The sequence below is a fragment of the Eumetopias jubatus genome, unplaced genomic scaffold (assembly GCF_037043125.1).
Source record: "Eumetopias jubatus isolate StellerSeaLion01/CBP00866 unplaced genomic scaffold, mEumJub1_p1.0 scaffold_4, whole genome shotgun sequence".
Classification (NCBI taxonomy): Eukaryota; Metazoa; Chordata; class Mammalia; order Carnivora; family Otariidae; genus Eumetopias; species Eumetopias jubatus.
In genome coordinates this window covers 79,777,426-79,788,265 of record NW_028274810.1, presented here as the reverse complement: position 1 = coordinate 79,788,265, position 10,840 = coordinate 79,777,426, and positions in this window count along the sequence as shown.

The following is a 10,840-nucleotide window of genomic DNA, read 5'->3' as shown; positions in this document are numbered from 1 at the left end:
CCTGAATTCTGTATTTTAAATTTTATTTCCAACGAGATAGTACATAGACTTGTTCTGTTTTTGTATCGCTATTAAAATAATCAGTTTAGGGGCGCCTGGCTCAGTCAGTTAACTGTCCACCTTTGCCAGGTCATGATCTCAGGGTCCTGCGATTAAGCCCCTGATGGGCTCCCTACTCGGTGGGTAGTCTGCTTCTCCCTCTCCCTCTGCCCCTCCCCACTGCCTGGGCCCTCTCTCTCTCAAATAAATAAAATCTTTTTTTAAAATAATAAAACAATCCACTTATTAATGGAAGCATTTAAATTATACTACATTTAAAGCACACTGTATTAGTATTAGACATTTTTTAATTTACCCGGACTCTCAAATAAACAATAGTGGCCTGAGCTCTGTCAAACTCTGAGAGCCCCTGACTGGCTGCCCCTCCTGAAAACAACAGTCTCAACCTTACATTGTCATGCCTCTGTTCCCCTCTCTGCCTGTTCTTCCCTTTCCCAGCCCCTCCGTGCAAACCTTCATTCCCTAAGACCCACAGGGCCCCTCATCTTCCATCATCTTACCCCACTGCCCCACATCCACCATCTTTGTCCCCAAATCTCTATCTTTCTCAAACACTTTCCTCCCCAGCCCAGATATGTATTTCCAACTGTCTAGAGTTGGTTCCCTGAAAACAGACTCCAAGATGGAGACCCGTAGGCAGGAAGTTTATCGGGGAGTGCTCTTGGGATCAGCGTCAGTGAGGGAGGAGAGGAAGTAGACTTGGGAAGTTGAAGGAACTGAATGGTCAAAACAAAAGCCACCACCAATCTCATAAAGAACTCTGGAATCTGGATGGGCTTCGGAATTGTCTTGTCTTGGGGCCTGGCCTTTATATCTCCACTTTGGTCAGTAATTGATATTGACTGCCTAGGAAGACAGTGTGACTTTTCAGCTGAGGGCAAATACAGAGAGGGACTCAGCTGAGAACTCTCAGCCACCAACACTTCCGGAATGAGGGAATGAGCGTTTTAGCCCTGAAAGAGGGATCTGAGTGATGTACCACAGCATCTGCTATCCCAGCCAGCACTCGGATGTCCTTGGGTATCTCAGACTTGATATGCCCCAGACTGAACTGCCCCTGCTCCTTTTCTGGGTTCTCTCATGTTGTGAACCCAATTCTTAGGCTTGTCAAGTCTGAGTCAGTTATCCCCCCTCTCCTTTAGCCTACATCCAACTGATACCTCATTAAGGGTATTAGACTTGGCTTAAAGTCTCTTGAATTCATCCCCATCCCCTACCTTCTTGCCCACCACTGACCTGCCTCAGGCACTCACAACCTTGTTATGGCACCGCACTTCAATTACCTTCGAGCATATTCAGTGGAAAGAGCCACTTAGCCAGAACAGGTGCTGCATGAAGGATTTATTGGGATATTGTTTAAAAAAAGAGAAAGAGTGAGAGGTGTTTGGGTGTCTCAGTCAGTTAGGTGTCCAACTCTTGATTTTGGCTCAGGTCATGATCTCAGGCTCATGGGATCGAGCCCTCCCTCCTTGGGCTCTATGCTTAGCAGGGAGTCTGAGATTCTTTCCCTCTACCCTTCCCCGCTTTTGCATGCACATATGCATGCTCTCTCTTTCTCTCTCAAATAAATAAATAAATAAATAAATAAATAAATAAATCTTTTAAAAAAGAGAGAGTGATACTCAACCTCACTAAAAATCAGGAAAGAAGGAAAGAGAAAAGAAGGAAAATGAAAATAACAGTTTTTGTAACATATTAATTGTAATATATAATAATATAGAGTATATTTTGTGAGGTATATATACAATTATATCTAATAACTATTGATTTTGTATTTATTAAATTTGCAAACATGTTTTCATTTCTCAAGAACAATAAAGACCCTTTGATCCAGGAATCCTAACTCTGAGAACCTACCCCAAACAAATAGTTTGAAATATGAGGGGAAATATAAACAAAGATGTTGATTATAACATTATTCATTATAGTAAAAAAAACTTGGAAGCATCCTAATTATCTAACAATAGGGGATGAGTTAAGTATGTTGTGGTTTGTTCTATGTAACATTATAAAATTATTAAAAATAATAGTCCAACAGTTGATCTAACAGCATGGAAAATGATTACTGCAGTGTTGAGTAAACAAAACTGAGATTCATCGTGCTTACACATTATGGTTGCGATGATGTAGAAAATATGATTGGGGAAACAATCTGAAAGAAACAGCATACTAAATAAGAGTCATTGTGTTCGAAAAGAAGAGTCATTCCTGGTATCTTTAGTTCCTCTTCTTTCACCATAATCTCCTCCTCATCCTTTGCTATTGACATTATTTTCTTAGTGTACAAAGTGCTATGGAAATGCAGTTCCAAGATCCACTCCCTGCTCCCTTCGGCAGCACATATACTAAAATTGGAGCCAAGATCCACTCCCTTCCACCAGACTGCCATCTGAAACCCCTCTTACACAATATTTATGGAGTCACTGCCAGCTAGCTCTAATCCCACAACCCTACTTTTCAAACCTGTAGTCGGTGACCTTATTTTATGATATGATATATACCGTCATATGATTATAATAAATAAAAAACGTATCAGTGCTTTAGTTCTTTTTATTGCTAGGTAATATTCCATTTTATGGATATACCACATTTCATTTACCCATTCATCAGATGATGGACCCAAGCTCAAAATGGAATTACTGGTGGGGCACCTGGTGGCTCAGTTGGTTAAGCATCCAACTCTTGGTTTCAACTCAGGTCATGATCTCAGGGTCCTGGGATCCAGCCCTGAGTCAGGCTCTGCGCTCTGTGCAGAATCTGCTTGGGATTCTCTCTCTCCCTCTTCCTCCCCCTCCACCCACCTCATGGGTGTGCGTGCACACTCTCTCATAAATAAATAAATAAACAAACAAACAAACAAACAAACAAATAAATAAAATCTTTAAAAAAAAAAAGAAATCACTGGTGCTAAGCCCACATCAGCAATCAAGACCTACTACCCAATCTAACCTTAGTTTCAGCTTGTCCTGGGAATGTAACCTTTAACCAGTTGTTCTGGAAGCACCTCATCAACACCAGTGAGGTAATCTAAGGATAGATGCCCACCTTTCCTCAAAGGAAGGTAACCTTGTCTGAAACAGTCTCCTTTTTGCTAGAATTATTTCTTGCCCCACCTCCTGCTGCCTATAAAACCTTCCATTTTGTACAGCTCCTTGGAGCTCCTTTCTCTCTGCGGAGATGCTGCCCAATTCATGAATCATTAAATAAAGCCAAATAGATCTTTAAATTTATTCAGTTGGATTTTGTTTTTAACAGGTTATTTCCACTTTGAGCTGTTATGGAGAATGCTGCCTTAAACATTCACATACATGTTTTTTGGGGGAATGTATGTTTTCAATTCTCTTGGGCATATACATACTAGGAGTGAAATTAGTGGGCTGTGGAATTATGGTAACTCTATTTTAACCTTTTGAGAAGTTTGTTTTCCAAGCAGCTGCATCGTATTACGCCCCCACTCGCAGGTCACAAGGGTCCCAATTTCTCCACTTCCTCACCAACACTAGTTATTATCTGTTGTTTTGGTTATAGCCATCCTTGTGGGCGTGAAGTGACATCTCCTTGTGGTTTGATTTGCATTTTCCTGATGGCTAATGATGTTCACCATTATTCACTTGTAACTGAAAGGAATTTTTTTAACAAAATAAAGTTGAAATGTTCCCATTATAAAAGTAATTCACGCATATTATTAGATATTTTGGAAACAGATTCTTTAAAAAATTCAACCATACCCAAATAGCACCATCTAGAGGTAATCTCTGTAAATATTTCAGTGTTTCCTTTGAATTTTTTTTCTCTCTACTCTTCCTAAAATATAGCTGAAGTCACGTGACATTTGTAAATTTTGCTTCTGGCATTTTTACCTAATATGATAAAATGGGAATTTTCCCGTGGCTGGATGTAACAATGTCCTTAGCCATTCCTTTTTTGATGGACCTTGGTCCTTTCCAGCTGCATATCATATTGTAAATGATGCAATAATACAGTGATTTGATACGGCTTTTTGATCTGTGTTCCATCTGCCCAGTAAGGCTGAGATCTTTGAGGATGAAGAATCTGTTTTCTCTTCCCTTTCTATCCATCAGCATCATCCTGGGATAGGACTTGGTACAGAGGACTTACTGAGTCTTCACTGCAGGACAGGCACTGTTCTAAGCATTTGACACACATCAATGCATTTAATTCTCACAACTTCCCCATGACTATGTAATATTATTAGCATCCCTATTTTATACATGAGGCAGTTGAGGTAGAGAAATTCGCCCAAGGTCATCAGCAAGTAAAGGACAGAGGTGGAATTTGAATCCAGGCAGCCTGATTCCAGAGCCTGAACTCTTAACCGTCAGCCCTACTGCTTCCCTGTGATGATGGGGGCAAAGGGGACTGGTGATGGGAGACAGCAATCCCGGCTTTGGGAACCAGTTGGTTTCATGTTTGAAACCTGGCACCCAAGCTTCATCTCTTAATTGGGAAGGAAGGGTCAGGAAGCCTTGGGGGAAGGAAGTGATTCAGATCCAACTCACAGAACAGGAGCTTCCAACTGTCTCCAGCCTTGCACCTTTCTTTTCTTTTCTTTTCTTTTTTTTTTTTTTTCAGGCTTACACCTTTCTATTAGCCCACAAAGCACCAGAGGGGTCTTTCTCATTGCAAATCCCATCTTGTCACTTCCCTGCTTAAAGCTCTCTACTGCCCTCAGGATAAATACCCAAGCCCATACCTAGCAAGCAAGGTTCTCTCTAGCTCCATCTCTGTCCATTCTCCACCTGGCTTCTCTTCTCTGCCTTACCCGCAGGTCCTTCAAACCCCACCACACTGGGTCTCTCTCATACCTTTTGGACTAGTACCTTGGAGAGCTCTTTCCTACCTCACTCCTGCTTACTTTGGCCCCCCTCAAAGTCTGTTTAAGCACTCCTCTCTAGAAAGCGTGCTCCAAACCCCTTGACTGGATTGTGTCCCCTCTGCTAGACTTGTACTTCCCTCCTGACACTCACCATATTTCTTGTAATTGCTTCTCTTAAAAGCAATACTTTTTTATTCTAGAAAATTCAAATATAAGAAAAACAAGAGGATATGCTCACCCCACAACTTCAGTTACCAATTCACAGTCGGTCTGGTTTCACCTGAGCTCCCAACTCCTTTCCTCCTCCTGTATTATTTTTAAGCAAGTAATATAAAGCATTTTATTTCATCTGAAAATATTTTGTTTAGCAAGCGTCTCTAAAAGATGAGGACTTTTGAAATCATAATTACTGTATCATTCTCATACTTTTGAAAGCCAATTATAATTTTCTTTTTTCAACTTTTTATTTTGAAAAATTTCAAACTACAGAAAAGTTGCAAGAGTAAGTCAATGAACAACCCTAAATTTCTCACCCGATTCACCAATTGTTAGCTTCTTGCCACATCTGTTTTCTGAACCATCTGAGACTAAGTTACAAATATCATGATCTTTTATTCCTATACATCTCCACATATATTTCCCCCAAGCAAGGAGATTCTTCTATGTAACAATAATATGCTAATCATATTCAAGAAATTTAAGATAGATATGATAAAATATGTATAATACAATCCATATTCACATTTTGCCAAATGTCCCAATGCTGTCCTTCCCAGAATTTTTTTTCCAGTCCAGCATCTGATCCAGAATCATGCATTTGCATTTAGTTGTCTTGTCTTTTTAGCCCCTTTAATCTGGAACAGTTCATGACTTCGATGTTTCTAAAGGGTCCCTGCCTGTTTCCTAGCCTGACCTTGAATTGGGGTTTGTCTGATGGTTTCCCTCCTGGTTCTGCATCCCTCAGGTTCTGCATCTTTGGCAGGCCTGCTACCTTGATGACAGTGTGTCCTCAGGCCTTGATACTTGGAGGTGGATGGCCATTTGTCTCACTATGATGATATTGATTTTGATTGCTTGATTAAGGTGTCCTATAATTACTTTTAAATTTTTAAATGATCTGGGGTTTTTTGTGGGGTTTTTTTGTTCGTTCGTTCGTTTGTTTGTTTGTTTGTTTTTTCCTGCTAGACTGTGAGCTTCATGAGGGCAGAAGCCATGTCTGTTTTCTACATCTCTGGATCCACCAAGCAAAGCAGATTTGTTTAAACTGGAAAGGTGCACCTACCCTGGGCCCCCAGACTTCCACTGTGTTCAGCCTCACAGCAGCCCTGGGAGGGACTAATTGAGACCTCAGATGAAGAAAAATGAGGCTTAGAAAGGGCCTGGCTCCATAACAGAGTGATTTCCTCCAACTTCTACCTCAGCTGATCCCTCCCTTCTAAGACTCTTTCTTTGGATGGCACCTGGGAAAAGCCTTCCCCCTGCCCCCCTAAAAATTGGTTTCAATGGAAACAGAAATTCCCAAAAAGAAGGAAATCACATAGCTGCCCAGAGCCTAGGGGCTGGAGGAGAGAGGTGGGAGGCCTTATTTGCATTTTTTCCATTAACAAGCTGCAATGGAGCTGGCTCGCCTGGGGAGATAATTTGAGAGGGAAATCTTTGCATATTTTATTTAAAAGCACGCTGCGTTAGGCGGGTAATAACGGCAGAGTGTGGTGATTAGGTGAGGCCTGCAGGGGGCTGGGGTGGGGTCCTTTCCCTCCCCTCCTTCTACCACCCTATCCCACCCCTCATCACCACCTTCCCCCCCCCCCACCCCCAGTCCTGGGAACCAGCCTCCTTAAAGGAACAGCCTCCTTAGACCTCAGAGGCAGGTTGGGGCTCAAGCCTCAGTACGTCTTGACACTTTCCTGCCCAGCGAGCCCAAGAGGTAGGGGTCCAAAACTGAGACACTAGCCCTATGGTCCTAAGTGGCTGGGGTGAGGGTGGGGGTGGAGGGTGGGAGGGGAATATCACCCCTATAGGGAGGTTTTAAAAATATGAGAGAGGTGTATTGATTGTCTCAATCATTGCGGAGGCAGTCCTATTGGTATTTCATATCTGGGACCAAGGATGCTAAAGTGGGACCCTGCATTGCCTAGCGCAGTGCCTAATACAAGAATTATTCAAATGTCAAAGGCATGCCTTCCCCGCACACATGCACAAGCCTTTCCTGTGAGGCCTGCAATGCTGTTGCATGGAATTCAACCCAGACCTGCGTGCTCTGAGTAGTTAGCTGAATGGGCAGGGTCCTTGCTCCATCGCAAGTTGTCCGACCTAATACAAGTCACTTAACCTCTTGGAGTCTTCACTTCCTCTTCTATAAAAAAGGCATAACAATGCCTTCTTCTCAGGATAGTAGTGAGATAGCAATGGGAAAATAGAGGGAAAGTGTTCTATAAACTACGGAATTCTGATCGCACATTAGAGGATGTAAGGAACTCCTGAGGGTAGTTATCCTTCTCTGGGTAGAGTTTATAAGGCCAAGGCGACCCTAACCATTCCCTCCTCACCAGTGAGGGACTCATTAGGTCACAAGGTCAGTTAACACTGCTTATTCTTGACTATAGCTTCTCCACAGAAAAATGGGGTTCATTGCCCCTTCTCTATAGCCAAATAACAGAACTGGAAGTGATTTGAGAAAATCTTAAATATTATGAAGAGGCAAAGTATGAGAAGTTTCCATAAGGTCATTTGTCATTTCCAAACGAGCCGGAAAAATCTGCCTTTTCCTCTCCCTGCCTCAGTCTCCTCATCTGTTAGATGAGTGCATAGTCATTGACTCACCATCCCCAAAATGCATATGCATGCCTGCCCGCACACATACACACACACCCACGAACTGGAAGATCTTATAAAGAATTAGGGGAGTGTCTTAGTGTCTCACACAAAAGAAGTTTCATTATGGAGATGAAAGGGATGATTACACCTGAGGCAAATTGGGGGGGGGCAGGAAATCAATAAAAGAGTCTGTTCCCATCTGCCTGAGTTTGGGGATGGGAAGGAATTCAGGGGTAAGGTGGTTTGTGAGTCCTGGGAGGCACAGGAAGCAGAATAAGTACACCTTCCCTTCCCTCCATTTTCCCAAAAGAAGGAGGAAACCGTCATTTAGAGCGTTAACTGTAGCGGCACCTGGCTGGCTCACTCAGAAGAGCAAGTGACTCGATCTTGGGGTCATAGTTTGAGCCCCACATTCGGTGTACAGATTACTAAAAAAATAAGTAAAAAAAATTTTTTTTAATCTAGGGCATTAAATATAAAACTGTATCATGAGGCAGACACCAGCTCTCATTTCTCCCTCCCCCTTCCATTCCAAAGGCAAGCTCCCCACTCTTTCCTGCTCAGCTCCACTTAGCCCCAGGTGGGTTGGTGGGGGTGTTCTCTAAGTTACAGAAGCCTTTCTGAGTACAGAGGAGCCTCTTTCTCAGGCAAGGAGTCTGTGACTTTGTTTCTTCCTGGCCAGGTTTGGAGGGGTCGTGTGAGAATGCAGAGTAGTTTGTGGGTCCTACCAGAAATGGAACCCATCTAAAGTAACTTCTGTGTATTCACCTGTAAAATGGGATAGTAGAGAAAGGGCACCTCGGAAGGCCTGAAATATGGTGCCCGTGCCGCTTGTCTGCTCTGTATCTCTACCTTCTTCCCATCCACGTCCCTGTCCCCACCCCCTGTCCCCATCACACCTCCTTCCCATCCTCTCCCACAGCACCTTCACTCAAAACCATTCCATGCTCAGGAATACTAAAAACAGAACCTCCCATGGAAAGTATTCCCAACCTTGTGAATAAAGGCAAACTTTACTTTTCTTTTAAAAAATTATTAATCACAAGCAATAAAGATTACATTATCAGTAGACTTCATTACAGTTAATTTCAAAACATCATAAAAATGTCACTGTTTAGAAAACAAATGGTCAACTACTGAAATAAAGACATTTGCTTCTAGAAAGGGTGGAAAATAATATCAAGACAATGGGGCACCTGGGTGGCTCAGTCGTTAATCGTCTGCCTTCAGCTCAGGTCATGATCCCAGGGTCCAGGGATGGAGCCCCGCATCGGGCTCCCTGCTCAGCGGGAGGCCAGCTTCTCCCTCTCCCACTCCCCCTGTTTGTGTTCCCTCTCTCGCTGTCTCTCTCTCTGTCAAATAAATAAATAAAATCTTAAAAAAAACATTGACCTGTAACAATTTTGAAATTTATAAAGCAATTTCAAGAGCATTTTTTTAAGACTTAAATTAATCCTGTAAAGTAGATAATACTTAGGGCACCTGGGTGGTTCAGTCGGTTAAGCGTCTGCCTTCGGCTCAGGTCATGGTCCCAGGATCCTGGGATCGAGCCCCGCATCGGGCTCCCTGCTCGGCAGGGAGTCTGCTTCTCCCTCTCCCTCTCCCTGCTACTCTGCCTGCTTGTGCTCTCTCTGTCAAATAAATAAATAAAATCTTAAAAAAAAAAACACTGACCTGTAACAATTTTGAAATTTATAAAGCAATTTCAAGAGCATTTTTTTTAAGACTTAAAATAATCCTGTAACGTGGATAGTACTTAGGGCACCTGGGTGGTTCAGTTGGGTAAGCGTCTGCCTTCGGCTCAGGTCATGGTCCCGGGGTCCTGGGATGGAGCCCCACGTCGGGCTCCCCGCTCAGCAAGGAGCCTGCTTCTCCCTCTCCCCCCACCTCATGCTCTCTCTCTCAAATAAATAAATAAAATCTTTAAAAAATAATAATAATAAAGTAGATAGTACTGGCTTTCTTATCCCCTTCTAACAGATGTGGGAACTTAGGCTCCAAAAGATTAAATGAATGTATCTCTTGGTCACAGGGCTAGTGAGCTTGAGAAGAGGCTGTAAAGCTTACAGTTTTCTAAGGGGTACAGGGAAGAGGAAGGGACTAGAGATGGGAAGGTCAGATGGGGCTGCTGGTGATGAATGGAATGAAACTGGACAAGGAGTGAGTGGGGTGGGAATAATACACTCAGGACAGGATGATAGTGGCATCTGGGCATGGAGACCGGGGTGGGGATATGAGTAGGAAGAAATGAAGAAATGTACAGAGGTAGGTAGGGGGTGGAAGTGGGGCAGTGTGAAGTTCGAGGGGGTAAGAGCACTGATCCCGCAGCCACACCATCTGGGTTTGAATCCTGGCTCTGCCTCCTACCAACTGTGGGGATTTAGGCAATTTGCTCAACACCCCCGGGGCCTCAATTTCTTCATTCACAAAATGGGGATGGTAATGGTATCTTTCTCCTGTGGTTACTGTAAGGATTAGATAAGTTAACACACGTAAAGCGCCAAGAACAGTGCCTGCCCTGCACAAAATAAGTGCTCTATGGGGACGCTCTCCCCCTCCTCTCCCTTCCCCTCTTCCTCTCCCTCCCCCACCCCTGCTGCTTCTTTCTCTTGTTGTCAGTTAGGGAACCCGGAAACGGTTTGGGCTGCGGTAGAGAAGTGAGGTGGGAAGCTCATTAGAGGATGGTTAGAGGATGCGCTGGCTGTTGAGGGAGCAGGAATAACACATGGACTCTGGTGGGAATAAAGTGGGAGCGAGCACGGCATGGAAAGCCGCCAGAACAGCCAGAGAAAAGATGCTCTGGGTTTCTTCACAGGAGTCTGGACGCACACATATTCACCTGTACACACCTGCATGTTCTAGATGGAGCCTATGTTGGGCTCTTGTGGGACCAAATTCAGTTGACACAAAGTAGGGCCTTTTGAGGGAGTCTTGTAGGCTCCCATGGTGACACCCAGTGACCCTGGTATAGAAACCCTCTTTACAGAGGACTGGCTTCTGGGGTTCCCCGTCTGCACCCATTACTACCCCATGTGCACCCAAACTGTGACAGTCCTGGGGGCATACCTGAAGACAGAGGTATGTCTGGCTCACAGACAAGTGGGCTATTTTACTGAGTTTATTATA